Source organism: Pinus tabuliformis, chromosome 9 (genome assembly GCF_031772625.1).
Source record: "Pinus tabuliformis cultivar Carrire ecotype Pingquan chromosome 9, CPIR1, whole genome shotgun sequence".
Taxonomy (NCBI): Eukaryota; Viridiplantae; Streptophyta; class Pinopsida; order Pinales; family Pinaceae; genus Pinus; species Pinus tabuliformis.
In genome coordinates, this window is record NC_142307.1 from 85179498 (window position 1) to 85194907 (window position 15410).

The window sequence follows — 15410 nt, forward strand, 5'->3', positions numbered from 1 at the left end:
GATGCAAATGCATTTGATGGTTGTGTTGTAGTGGTGATTGATTTTGAGCTTTAATGTTACTAATGGGTCTAGTATGAAAATTTGATGAAACGTGCCCTACATATTGTGTTGTTGTGTATTAGGAGTATCCAGTCTGAAAATTTATGAAACGTGGTCCTTGGAGGAAGAATGAAGGTGGTAGCCTTATGTAGGTCAACACCTACATACTGGTAAACATATCAGCTAGTACAAGAGCTAGGGGGTTGGAGATCCCTTCTAATAGCAGCTGGAGAACGAGCAAAGGTAGTAGCCTTTTGTAGGTTGGCGCCTATGTACTGGTAAACATATTATTGATTTGGGTTAGCAACAGATGTTCTCTAGCTACGAAAATTGGTGGATAGGATAAAGCACACGAGATCTCAAATACCCAGAAATGGTTTGGGCAGAATCTAGCCAGTTTGGGAGATATTATAATAATTAATATTTTTAATGGAGTCCCTAAGTCTAAACTTAGGGAAAATAAAATATTAATGTGGATTAATATAAAATTGAGTTAGAATGGTCTAAAAGACATGGATCAAGTGAGATCTCATCTTAGTTGTTGATTAAGGACTTAATCTCGGTCGTTGAATATTCACCGAGAAAAGTATTAAGAGGAGGCTTGAGGGTCACTTGGAGAACACACCGAGTTGATCAAGAATTCGATTTTCTGGGGCAGGGCTTGCTGAGGAAATTGAAGGAGTGATCAAAGTTACAGTTGAAGGGCAGTGAATATAGAAGCAGAGAGGAAGAGAGGGTACTGGGAGCATCAGCGCAGAAGCCGGAGATAGAGGGATGCAGAGCCAACTAGAAACCATGCAGAGGCAGCTAGGAGTTGTGCAGTGCCTGAGAAGAGCCAGCGTGGGTGATGCAGAGCCTCCAGAGGCTGATGCAAGGCTAGTTGGGCTGATTCTGGGCTAGAGAGGCTGACGCAGTCCCTAGAGGCAGACGTTGGGATATTTCTTGTGGCAGATTGGAGCTGAGAGTTGTGGGATTATTCATCTAGGGTTTTTAGTCGGAATATCTGTCTCTGACTAAGAGGTACTACTGAGGAATTCTCTATTGGGTGAGCCATTTCTGGCACCAAGATTGTATTCTGAAACTGCTTAATAATAAAACCCTCAGATAGCTACACCAGTTTTCTCGCATTGGTTTTTTCGGGGACAATAGTCCAAAAATAACAGTGCCACTTGTGTGTTTGTTTTTCCTTCAATTGATGATATGTATGTGTTGAGCATGTACTTGTATTTATTTTCAGTATTTACATGGTAAATAACTTGTTAATTAACAAAACAACTAGGAAGAAATAAATCAGAAAGTACATGAAGGGTTTCTAAAAAATAAACTTAAAAATTCCAACATGGTATTAGAGCGTGGTTGCAGATCGCAGGAGAACTGAGGGCATCACCTGAGCATAGTAGCAACAACAGAAATAGTTGTCTCGAGTGATAGAAGTTGTTCCTAGCATAAAAGAAGCAAGGAAGGGGTGATGTAGTGCCTGTGTCATCAAGTTTGAGCCAGAAGAAGGATTAGTGTAGTGGCTTAAAGGAGAAGACCTGACCTACGTAGTGCCCGATCATCTTTCTCAGTCAGGAAGGATTGACACCCGCGAACAGGAGGTGTAGATTTTGCTGGTGCTGGGATTGTGCAGATCCTAGAGGCTCTAACCTTCAGTTTGCTAGGGCATAGGAGGTTGTGGAGAAGTTGCGGAGTGAAGTTGGTGGGGTACTATGTTTCGAACAATACCTAACAATGCAAGACCAAGGAGGAGGGAGTTGCTACAAAGGATTTCTAGCCAAGAAATCCGGATCAATGGTGCAGCTGCACTAACGAATGGAGTGGGGGCATCTCTACATTGGCAGAGGGGTTTCCAGGAGGGAAATCGAGGTTCAGAGGGAATCACACTGAAAACTTCCAGGAGGGAAGTAGAGAGACCCAAAAGAATCGAAAGAGGAGCAGCGAGATGGTAGTAAACGGGGTAAGAGATCATGAAAGACTGGACGAAGCCTCAAACTTCTTAGTCTGGAAGGTTAGGATCTTGTCCGTTCTAGACAGGAATTGTCTCAAGGACTTCGCCTTGAAAATGATAGCGATTCTAGTTGACTCGACTAAGAACGATAAGTACAAGGAGGCAATGGCAAGGGCCAAGAGCATCATTCTTGACGGGGTTAAGGACCATGTAGTACCACATATTGTCAAAAAGGACAAGAAAAATGTGATGTGGGAGGCCCTAACGAAATTGTATCAGCATACTTCCGTGTAGAGGAAGATGCTACTAGAAAATCAACTACGTGATATCAGATGTAGAAAGGAGAACATATCAACATCTTCCTCGGTTGATTGAAGGAGATCCGAGATTAGGTGACTTCCATAGGGGCCACTCCGGATCAAGAATTAATGGTGAGGACCACATCGAACACAATCTCAGAGGACTGGGAGGTATTTGTCCAGAGCATACTGGGCAGATCAACCATTCTAGATTGGGTGGAACTGTGGGCAGCTCTTCGTCAGGAAGAGATCAGAAGGCTAACCAAGGCAGGAAACAGTGGCAAGGGGGTCAAAATCAAGAAGGAGGAAGAGGAGGATGCTTCCCTAACATTTGAGGGAAAGCAGGAGAAACGAAAGAAAGACCACTCCAAGTTCAAATGCTTCCACTATGGGGAGCTGGGTCATTATGTGAGCCAGTGTCCGAGGAAGAAGAGCAAGGGAGAGGCTTCTGAGACCAAGGCTGTGTCAACAAGGGTAGAGAAAGAAGTGGAGACAAATGATGATTGTGCCATGAGTGCTCATGCACCTCGTGAGAGGAAGTGGGGAGACATCGAGCTTTAGTCAGACGGACTATAGGCGATGAGGGGCAGGATCCTCAAGGTACCCAACCTCTTGGATTATACCTTACTACGGGAGCCCCGAAGAGGAGTAGCAGAACTAACGGAGATGTCAGAGTTGGGAGATCAGATACTTCTTCTCAGTAACTGAGTTGCAATGCAACAGTTAGCACTGGCAGTGCTATGGGAAGCACGATGCAACATGATGAGAGGGATTACAGTGTAGATGTAGCAGTGCTAGTGGCAGGGCCATGGGAAACAACATAGATGCAGAGGGAGCTATTATACAGATGCAGCAGTGGCAGTGGCAAGGCCATGGGTAGTAGTATATGATGCAGTAGTACAGAGGATGTTGGGCAGCAGGCCTAGCATCAACACAAGGACTGATGCTGGATGATTAGGGTGATACTTAGTGAGGAGTATTACTAGAGCACAATCCTTTCTAAGAGGGAGTGTTGATTTGGGGTATCACCGGATGTGATCTAGCCATGAAAATTGGTGGAGAGGCTAAAGCACAAGAGATCTTCAATACCCAGTAATGGTTTGGGCAAAATCTAACCAGTTTGGGAGATATTAATATTTTTAATGGAGTCCCTAAGTCTAAACTTAGGGAAAATAAAATATTAATGCGAATTAATATAAAACTGAGTTAGAATGGTCCAAAATATATGGATTTAGCCATATCTAATCTTAGCCATTGATTAGGGACTTAATCTCGGCCGTTTAATTGTCAATGAGAAAAGTATAAGAGGAGGCTTGAGGGTCACTTGGGGAACACACAGAGTTGATCAAGAATTCAATTTTCTGGGGCAGGGCTTGCTGAGGAAATCGAAGGATTGATCAAAGTTGTAGCTGAGGGGTAGTGAATACAAAAGCAAAGAGGCAGAGAGGGTACTCAGAGCATCAACACAGAAGTCAGAGAGAGAGGGATGCAAAGCCAACTAGAGGCCACACAGAGGCAGACAAGAGTTACGCAATGCCTTAGGAGAGCCAGTGTGGGTGGCGCAGAGGCTCCAGAGGCTGACGCAAGGCTAGTTGGGCTGACGTTGGGCCAGAGAGGTTGACACAGTCCCTAGAGACAAACACTGGGAGATTTCGTGGGGTAGATTTGAGCTGAAAGCTGTGGGATTGTTCATCTGGGGTTTTTAGCTAGAATATTTGTCTCCGACTGAGAGGTACTAATGCTGAGAGCATTCTCTGTTGGGTGAACCATTTCTGGCACCCAAACTGTATTCTGAAACTGCTTAATAATAAAACCCTCAGATAGTTGCACCGGTTTTCTCGCATTGGGTTTTTCCAAGGACAATAGTCCAAAAATAATGGTGTCACTTGTGTGCTTGCTTTTCCTTCAGTTGATGATCTGTATGTGTTGAGCATGTACTTGTATTTATTTTCAGTACTTACATGGTAAATAACTTGTTAATTAACATAACAAGTAGGAAGAAATAAATCAAAAAGTACGTGAAGGATTTCTAACAGATAGAGTTAGAAATTCCAACACATATCAGCTAGTACAAGAGCTACGGGGTTGTAGTTCCCTTCCAGTAGAAGCTGGAGAATGAGAGAATGTTGTAGCCTTCTGTAGGTGGGTTCATGTGTACTGGTATGAGTTTGCACCAGTACAAGATTGTAGAGAACATTTTTCTATTAAAAAGAAGACGGAGACAACAACAGCAGGTGGTTTTCTCCCGCATTGGGTTTCCACCTTAAATCTTGGTGTTCGTGTGTGTTTGTTATGTGAGATGGTTTATTTATTACATCACATGTTTAATGCTTATCTAATGGTTAATAAGTACTAGTGCACTAGTTGAAGACAAACATATGATGGATTAACTGAATTATAAGTTTATTGGATATACACTAATTGTCTTAAGAACAGTGGCGTGCACACACAGGTTCAATTCAGTAAAGTCGCGTATAGAAATCTCAATATGAAATGTAAACAATAATTGATTTGTAAATATTGATTCACCCCCTCCCCCCCACCCTCTCAGTATTTTTCCCAACAATTGGTATCAGAGCATGTCCTTTGGCGGAAGCTTGAACGGTTGAAGGAGATCCGTTGTAAGAATGGGAAAGAAGCAAAAGAAGAAATCACCTCAAAAGAATAAGACATCTCAAAGTTACAGTGACAACATGAGAGAATTGAATATGAACAAGCAAAAGGAGTATTAGGTACTATTTTTTGGTCTTCTGGTGATACATTTATTTGTTCATGCAATATTGAAGATAATGAAAATAACAGTGAAACAACTGAATTTTCTCTTATGGGTGAAAGTGAAAGAAATCTAATAGAGACAGAAGTTAAAATGCTCACACATAAAATTAGAGATCAACAAGATCTATTTGACAAAAGGGAGTGTACCTTCAAAGAAGAAGTTACAAAGTTAAAAGCTCAGTTGGAGGAAGGAAACAAAGTAAGGAAGCAATATAAGGAAAAGGAAGATCAATGTCAAAGGCTGCAGGATGAAGTAACATAATTGAGAAATGAAGTAAATGAAAAGGATACAACAATCAAGAAACTTAAACATAGATCCATTTACTAAGACAATCTTGAAGTTGAGGTCATCTCTCGAAAATAAGATCTTGAAAATTCAAATAAGCAGAATGAAGAACTACCTCAAGCAGATGAAGAACAAGAAAATGAGATTCTCAAATTAAAAAAACAAGTGGAATAAGGAAGAAACGTTGAAGAAATCATGAAGAAGCAGTTCTGGAAAAGGAAGAGAAATATTAGGTTGAGGTAAATATCCTAAAAGGTAAATTAGCATAAAAGGATAAACTTTTATGATTTCAAGATAGTACTAAGATTTTGGATAGTATTCTTAGTAGTCAAAGGTCTTGCGCCATCAAATCTAGTTTTGTTTTTCATGAAATTGTTAAAGGTGAATCTAGCTCACAAACTGAGGCAAGGAACTCTAATGCAAAATCTGAAATGCTCAACAAAGAGATAAAAGGGAAATCCCATCAACAACCAAGGAAAGAAAGTCTTCAAAGAAAATCATTTACTCTTATCTATGGAAGTGTTAATCGATTCTTTCCTGTAATGAATAATGTTGAATGTTTTAGATGTCATAATTTTGGACATGTTGCAGCCAGATGTAGAAGTAGAATGTTTCAAGCTAATAACCGTCACACAAAAAGATCATCAGCTTCTAGGTGCTTTAAGGGATATTGTTTTTCTTGCAATATTTTTGGTCACAAAGCCATTGATTGCTATAGAAGGAATATTAAACATATAATATGCTATGCTTGTAACAAGTTTGGGCATATAGCAAAAGAATGCAAGGACAATTCTATGGATTATCGTAGACAATATGGTAAGCAATCAAATAAGCAGATTTATATCAGAAAATCTGAAAAAGATGAATCCACCAAGAATCAAGAAAAGGAAGATCAGATAAGGTGTGATCTTGCTCACTTTTCATTCGAAGACAAAGATGACAATGGATGTGCTCATAACATGACTAGAGACAAGAGAAAAATGGAGTTTCTGATAAAGAACCATCATATTATTGGAACTGATACTTCAAAAAAAGTTTTAGGACCAGGTACAATCAAAACAAACTTAGGAGGAACTGAAAGTATGAAATTTCAGTGTTCTAATTCTCATACGCAAATATTATGAAGAAAAGTAACCTATATACGCTAGTTTGAAACTACGCAGTTGCGTATATGTTGGTTTGATGAAGAAGAAGTGGGGAATACTTAGAAAAAGGGTCCGCTGTGGTTCAGACAACTATCAAGTGTCTTTTCTTTTTTGATGGTTGATGATTACAGTATGTGGATGTTATTTCGAAGTGTCATTGACCCTCATAAGTTGTTGTTGACTTGATGTATAACTAGTTGATGATGATGCCTTGATGATTCTTACTGATATATGCAATAATCAGATCTGACAGTGAACAATGGGCACAGGTTAAGGGGGAGAATATGTTATGCTTCTAATAATGCACTGTTCGAATTATGTTTAGAAGTCTTGGTACCTAATGATTCTTATCAATGGTGAGGATTCTTATATGTTTGAAGTGTTTTAAATGATGCATCATGCTATGTTGCGGTCATGGGTTTCCTATGATGAAATCTCAGATGATACTTATATTGCTTGGGCCACATAGTTGTTATTCAGATAAGATTTATGGATGATTAGATGATTCTTTTGATGATGCATATTGTACATGTGTTATGTTGCTTACATGGTGATCTTCATAAGTTCAAGGAGAAGAATAAAGCTTGAGTACACAACTTCATTAGTTGATGATGATAAGTGTCACTCATTTCTTTTATAATGTCATCATGCCTTCAAAGATGCATAAAGTTCATATGGTGCATATATGAATAAGGATTCCTATAGTTCTTGGCTCTCACATGATATATTGTTTGAGGATTGTTGCACTCGATGGTATCAAGAAAGTTTGACAAAATGATTGTGAGCTCATAGTTTGCTTTTCGATGAGAATCTAGATACATATTGATGCTAGATACATGGATGATTACTTAAGTTGCAGATTGGTAAATATTGTTGGTTGGCCAAGAGAATGGTGTTATTGTAGGTTTCATGAAGACATGGCTATTTGGAGACATGGCTTACTTAGTCACATAATGATGATGACTTCTTACTTTATGATGATAGGTTTGATACTCACATATGTTGATTATCATGGTTGATGCTTATCAGATGTGGGATGTTAGAAAACTCCCTAGTGATGATACATGGTTGATATACTGAGGGTTCTTATGGAAAGATCGTGTATTTCTTGCTACGATGATGATGTTATGGTCATAGATGATGACTATGGTAGTTTCACATGTATATATGTGAACGATTTTGTATTATTGCTTGGAGATATGACATATGCTTGATTGATTCATGGAAGGCTATGTTAAGGCTTTTTCTACTAAGGAAACAGAGCAAGTTGATCTTGATAAGATCAAGAGGGTGAGTTGATATCTATATGTGGCATACTTAGTCACAGGTTGATGATATTAAAGTTACATTGTCTTATCTTGTGAACTCATGATGGACTTATGCAGGTTGTTGCTCTTGATGTTGCTGACAGATGCTTATGGTGGAGATCATATATGATGAATGATAGTTGATGATTACTGTCATGATACTGTTTAGGTCTTTGGCCTTTGTTATAAATGTCATGTATATCATTTTATGTAAAGGTCATGTAAAGACCTATGATGTAATAATTGTCATATTCAATCATGTATGGACTTTTGAGATCATGTCAAATATGTAATCCCACTTGGTTGAGTGGTTGAGTCATTTGGTGTATCCCCACTTGGCTAGGTGATTGATGTATGTATGAGTCATTGGTGATAGGAAGGTTATACTCACATAGTTGAGTTATAGAGTCATGTTATTATTTCAAAAATATTTCTGCAGACTCTGCATATGCTTAGGGGGAGCATGGACGGTATAGTGCATCTCAGCATGTACTAAGGGGGAGTTTGATTAGAGAATTCAGCATATGCCTAGGGGAAGCATGATCAATGTTCATATTCAGTAGTTCAGATATGGAAGTATTCATTTCACATTGGTCATCCCTTTTCCCTTAATGTCAAAGTGGGAGAGTAGTTTGGTGTTTGGAGAGTAGCTTGATGTTTTGAAAAGCTTGGTGCTTGTCTTGATGTTATTTACAGGTTGTGGTGACAAAACACCAAAGTGGTTGCCATAAAGTCCAAAGGGGGAGATTGTTGGCATTATGATGCATGTGTTGTCCTTGATGACAACTCACTTGTATATGGTAACTAGAAGAATATACCAGACAGATTAGAGGTGACAAAATAATCGAACACAGAGATATTAGAGGTGACTGAATGATGGAACAAAATAATGGTTAAAGGTTTGATACAGGAAGATTGTGTTAATGTTGTCCTTGATAGACAACCTATTTGATGAATGGACTACTTGATAAAGGTATAAACAGGATGTGACGGAATGCATGGCAGTTGTGTTTATAGATGTAATAAAATGTAGGGCAGTTCAGAGGAATCAGTTCAGAAATGATATAATGATGATAACTCACATTGTAATAGGTTTATTCAAAGGTAACCGAGTAATGAGATAAAGGATCTCAGATCATAATCAAGCAATTAAAGAAAAAAATGATTTAAGTTGTATTAAGTTGTTTCGCCTAGTCCAAGTAGTGTATATAAACGGGTTCACAGAAAAAAAGGAGTGTATACGTATGCATGCACTTTCATAGAAGGAAAAGCGCGTATGGGATGGAAAATTAAGTTTAAAGAATACCAAGGGTCCATACCATGGTATTAGCCGAAAATATTGAGTGGAATAATGGTTACTTGATCTCGTCTAAGAATACCACAAGTTCTAAGTGTTGTTTTGGTCTGAGGTATTGATAAAAGGCTAAATCTATATAAGGAAGTGAAGATCGAAGCGTAAGGGAGTGCAAGAAATGATTATCTCATAAAGAGTTAGATCAAAAGAAAATATGTATGTTATGGGTTTCTAATGCTTTGCTTAATCTAAACTAAGTATGCATGTGAGTGTTTGATGATGGATGAGATCTAATGATGGATCAGGATCATAAGACGTGAAATGACTTATCATTATGTGATCTAATATTGGATAGGATAGATTTTAGTACTAACTAATGTTTTGTCCTTTAAATTCTATGATATGGGTATATACGAAGTCTGGAACAACTGCGAAGTTATAAGTTATTATTTGTAGATATATACATTGGTCTACCTTGGTGAAGGCGCGTATACTCGCTAGTTTGTCTCTTCCAAGTAGCGTATGCAGAAGAAAAGTTTGTTGTTCAGAGATGACTAATCTATATAATCAGTGTTGCTATTTTACTGTTGTTTGTCAATGATGTCTTCTTTGGATTTGAAAGTAAACCTGATTGTATAAGGAGATTGAGTCTGGTTGATTGATTGATTGAGTTAGAAGGGTGATATTTGCTTCTATTCATTTACAACTCTATAATATGACAGTAGATCTTCAGAATGTCTTTGGGAAGTACAGTTTATGGTTTAGAAGTTTTATGATTCAGTATCTTTAGAGGTATACAAAGGTTGGGTTACAAAAAGTAGCGTATACATGTAGGTGGCTTCATTGAAGTAGCATATGCATTATGACATATGATTTTTGAGGTTACAGTTGGTTCTGGTAGTTGATGTAGTGTTTCGGGTTCAGATCTGTGTACTGGTTACATTGATCTATATGTTCTAGTTGATTGGTTGAATTTTGATTAAGTGTCGGTTGATTGAGTTTTCAATGATTGATTGATTCAGTTGTGGTTGATTCAGAAATTGATGATTGGGTGATTCAGTTATGTCAGAGGTTTCAGTGATTGATTGATTTAGTTGTGGTTGATTCAGAGATTGATGATTGGGTTTCAGTGATATCATAGATTGATGATTGGGTTTCAGTGATTGGTTGATGCAGATACATTTGATGGTTTTATTACAGTGGTGATTGATTTTGAGCTTCAATGTTACTAATGGGTCTAGTATGAAAATTTGATGAAACGTGCCCTACATATTGTGTTATTGTGTACCAGGAGTATCTAGTCTGAAAATTTATGAAACGTGGTCCCTGGAGGAAGAATGAATGTGGTAGGATTATGTAGATCGGCGCCTTACTGGTAAACATATCAGCCAGTACAAGGGCTAGGGGGTTGGAGCTCCCTTCCTGTAGCAGCTGGAGAACGAGCAAAGATAATAGCCTTTTGTAGGTTGGTGCCTATGTACTGGTAAACATATCAACCAGTACAAGAGCTAGGGGGTTGTAGTTCACTTCCAGTAGAAGCTAGAGAACGAGAGAATGTCGTAGCCTTCTGCAGGTGGGTTCTTGTGTACTAGTATGAGTCTGCACCAGTACAAGATATTAAACAACTTTTTTCTATTAAAAAGAAGATAGAGACAATAGCAACAGGTGGCTTTCTCCTGCATAGGTTTCCACCTTAAATCTTGGTGTTCATGTGTGTCTCTTATGTGTGATGTTTTATTTATTACAACACATGGTTAATGTTTATCTAATGGTTAATAAAGTACTAATGAACTAGCTGAAACAAACATATGATGGATTAAATGAATTGTAAGTTTATTGGAGATACGCTAATTGTCTTAAGAATAGTCGCGTGCACATGAAGGTTCGATTTAGTAAAGTTGCGTATAGAAATCTAAATATGAAATGTAAAAAGTAATTGATTTATAAATACTGATTCACCCCCCACCTTCCCCTCTCAGTATTTTTCCCAACAATTGGTATCAAAGCAGGTCCTTTGACAGAGGCTTGATCGCTTGAAGGAGATCTGTTGTAAGAATGGGAAGAAGCAAAAGAAGAAAGCACCTCAAAAGAAGAAGACATCTCAAAGGAAGAGTGACAGCATGAGAGACAATTAGCTATTAGATGGAAGCAAGTATTCAGATTCAGAATCACCTCAGATTGAAGATGAACAAGCAAAAGGAGTATCAGGTACTAATTTTTGGTCTTCTGATGATACATTTCTCTGTGCAAGCAATATTGAAGATAATGAAAGTGACAGTGAAACAACTAAATTTTCTCTTATGGGTGAAAGTGAAAGAAATCTAATGGAGACAAAAGTTAAAAAGCTCATAGATAACATTAGAGATCAACAAGATCTATTTGAAAAAAGGGAGTGTACCTTCAAAGAAGAAGTTACCAGGTTAAAAGCTCAGTTGGAGGAAGGAAACAAAGTAAGGAATTAGTACAAGGAAAAGGAAGATCAATGTCAAAGGCTGCAGGATGAAGTAACACCATTGAGAAATGAAGTAAATGAAAAGGATACAACAATCAAGAAACTTATATATAGATCCAATTACTATGAAAGTCTTGAAGTTGAGGTCGTCTCTCTAAAAGAAGATCAAATAAGCATAATGAAGAACTACCTCAAGCAGATGAAGAACAAGAAAATGAGATTCTCAAATTAAAACAAGTGGAAGAAGGAAGAAAGGCTGAAGAATTCATGAAGAAACAATATGTGGAAAAGGAAGAGCAATATCAAGTTGAGGTAAATATCCTAAAAGGTAAATAGAAGAAAAAGATAAACTTTTACCATTTCAAGATAGTACTAAGATTTTGGATAATAGTCTTAGTAGTCAAAGGTCTCTTTCCATCAAATCTGGTCTTCGTTTTAATGAATCTGTTAAAGTTGAATCTAGCTCACAAAATGAGGCAAGGAACTCCAATGCAAAATCTGAAATGCTCAACAAAGAGATAAGAGGGCAACCCCATCAACGACTAAGCAAAGAAAGTCTTCAAAGAAAATGATTTACTCCTATTTATGGAAGTGTTAATTGATTCTTTCCTCTAATGAATAATGTTGAATGTTTTAGATGTCATAATTTTGGACATGTTGTACCCAGATGCAAAAGTAGAATGTTTCAAGCTAATAGCCGTCACACAAAAAGATCATCAACTTCCAAGTACTGTAAGGGATATTATTTTTCTTGCAACATGTTTGGTCTCAAAGCCATTGATATCTATAGAAGGAATATGAAACATATAAGATGTTATGCTTGTAATAAGTATGGGCATATAGCAAAAGAATGCATGGACAAGTCTATGGATCATCGTAGACAATATGGTAAGAAATCAATGTTGGCATTATGGTTCAAGTGTTGTCCTTGATGGCAACTCACTCAGTGGATGGTACAGGTGCTCAAAGGTTAGTACAGGTGATGGCAACTCAATTAGAAGACAGATCTCAGTACAGCATGGCAAGAAAGCTCATACACGCTCTTTCGTTAAGCCCAAGTCGCGTGTACACGCAAGTTAGATTCAGAAAAAGCGCGTGTATGTGGAAAGGTTCCTTTGGTTCATGGTGGTTAGACCTTGAAAGTTGTGCCTATGATTTCGGACCATTATGTCTCGACGGGCGTGTCGATCCCTAGTTTTAAAGTTGATGGTATTGTGTTACTATGGTTTTGGCTCTTGGTATTGAGAAAGGCCTAAGGCTATATAAGGAGAAGAAGATCATTAGGCAAAGATCATCTTTCGACAAGGCATGAATATCTAAGAGAGAAAGAGATCTGATATGCAGGTTCTGAGTTGGTTGATCTGAGCTAAGGAGAGATCTCATCGGTTGATGGTGAACTAGATCGGGATCAAATGGTTTGAAATGCACTATCATGTTGATTATGCGTATTTCTAGATCTGCATATTGTCGCAATGTTACGTTCTGAGTCTAACTAATATCTGGTACAGCTGCAAGTTGAGAAAGTTTATTTTTAGATCTGTACGCAGGTTGGCTTCGGTAAAAGCGCGTGTATACGCGGTTTCTGCTCATTAAAGTAGCGTATATCTTTTGAAGCTTGATTTGGGTTTACAGTGGGATCTGACTGTTATTACAGAGTTCTGTAGTCTGCTCTGTGTTCTGGTAACTGGTGATTGACAGGGTTCAGTGGTTCAGTGATTCAAAGTTGGTTGTTTTATGCTTCAATGATCTGTTGTGAAAATTGAATGAATTGTGGTCTTCAGATTGTAATGTTGTGCTTCAGGAATATCCAAGTCTGAAAATGTATGAAAAGTGATACCTGGAAGAAGTAAGATTGTAGGTCAGCACCTACATACTAGTATTTTAGCTAGTACAAAAGAAAAGGGGGTTGGAGCTCCCTTCCAAGGAAGTTTGGAGAACGAGAGAAGGTTGAAGCCTTCTGCAGGTTGTAGCCTGCGTACTGGTATAAGGCTGCACCAGTACAAAAGATTGTAAACTGAAGTTTCATATTAAGAAAGATAGAGACAACTTGCAGCAGGTGGTTTTCACCCACATTGGGTTTCCACCTTATATCTTGGTGTTCATGTGTGTGGCTTTTTATCTGTTCTGTTATACTGCACATGTTTACTGTTAATATGATGAATAATGTCCTGATGCACTTAATTAAAGAATAAGCCAACTAAATTGTGAGTTTTCTGCTTATACGCTGTTTTACTTCGTCACAGTAGCGTGTACACGCTGGTTCACTTAACTGAAGTAGCGTATATGTTTTGGGCATTTGAAAAGTTTGATTAATCTGATAATACTGATTCACCCCCCCTCTCAGTATTATTTCCAACAATTGGTATCAGAGCAGGTCCTTCAGAGAAGCTTGATCGCTTGAAGGAAGATCATTCATCATGAGCAACTACGAGAAAGAAGCATCAATCAGGCCACCGGTTTTTGATGGAACAAATTTCAATTATTGGAAGGTAAGAGTTACTGCATATCTTCAATCTCTTGGTACAGAAGTTTGGGACATTGTAGAAAAAGGTTATGCTTTTCCTTCAGCTACTCCTACAGATCCAGATGGAAAAAAGGCATATGAAACAAATGCAAAAGCAGTTGCTACCCTATTAGGAAGTATATCTCAAACAGAATTCATGAAGGTCATGCACTTCAAATCAGCAAAAGAAATATGGGACAAAATGATCACTAGCTATGAAGGAGATGAACAGGTAAAGGAAGCTAAACTTCAAACACTCAGGATTCAATATGAGACTCTCAGGATGTATAATGATGAAAGTGTGGCTAATTATTTTCTCCGGGTAGATGAGATTGTTAATTGTATGAAAAACTTGGGTGAAGAAATAAGAGAAACTATAGTAGTTCAAAAGGTTCTAAGATCTTTATCCCCCAAGTTTGAATCTAAAGTATCTGCAATAGAAGAAAAAGAAAATCTCCGTGTTCTCACTATGTCTCAGCTACATGGAATTCTAACCGCTTATGAAATGAGAAAGGGAGGTCCATCTGACAGAAGGGAAGCTGCTTTTAAGGCATCAGGAAAAGAAGATTACTATGAAGCAAGCCATGTTCCAGAAGAAGAGGAAGAAGAATCAAATTTTGTCAGAAATCTTCAAAGGGGTTCTGGAAGGTTCAGAGGTAAGCTCCCTTTCAAATGTTTTGCTTGTGGGAAAGTAGGTCATTATGCTGCAAAATGTCCTTATAAGGATAAAGGAAAAGAACCTGCTAGATGGAACAAGAAACAAAGTGCAAATAGGAAAAGCTACTACACCCATGAAGATAGTGATGGCTTATCAAACAGTGATGAAGATGAACAAGGTAATAAATATAAGCTGTTAATGGCATTTGAAGATGATGATTATGAGGATGCTATAGATGTGGATAATCTCTATAATGAAATCACTAGACTCAAGAGAAGCATAGAAGAAAGGAATGTGATTATTGATACTTTGCAATTTCAAATTGATGAAAAGGAAAAACATCTTGAAAAACTAGAAGGTGAAATTGTTGGTCTCAGAAAAGAAATTGAGAAAACAAAAACTATTAATCTTAAATTTGTCAAAGGATCTGAAACCTTGGATGAGATTATTAGTGTGCAGCGGTCTCCTCTAAACAAAACAGGTTTGGGCTATAATGGAGAAACCTCTCAAGCATCCACCTCAAAAAGTTATCTTGATGCAGCAAGAGGAAATGAGCGGAAGAACAATGAAGATAATCAGGTAAAGCAGGGACGAGTTACAAACAGAAACTATCAGGGACAATCCTCCTTAAGGATGAACAAAAGCTACAACCAACCACAGGTAAAATCTTCTCAGTTTGGCTCAAGAATAGATGAAAATAGAAA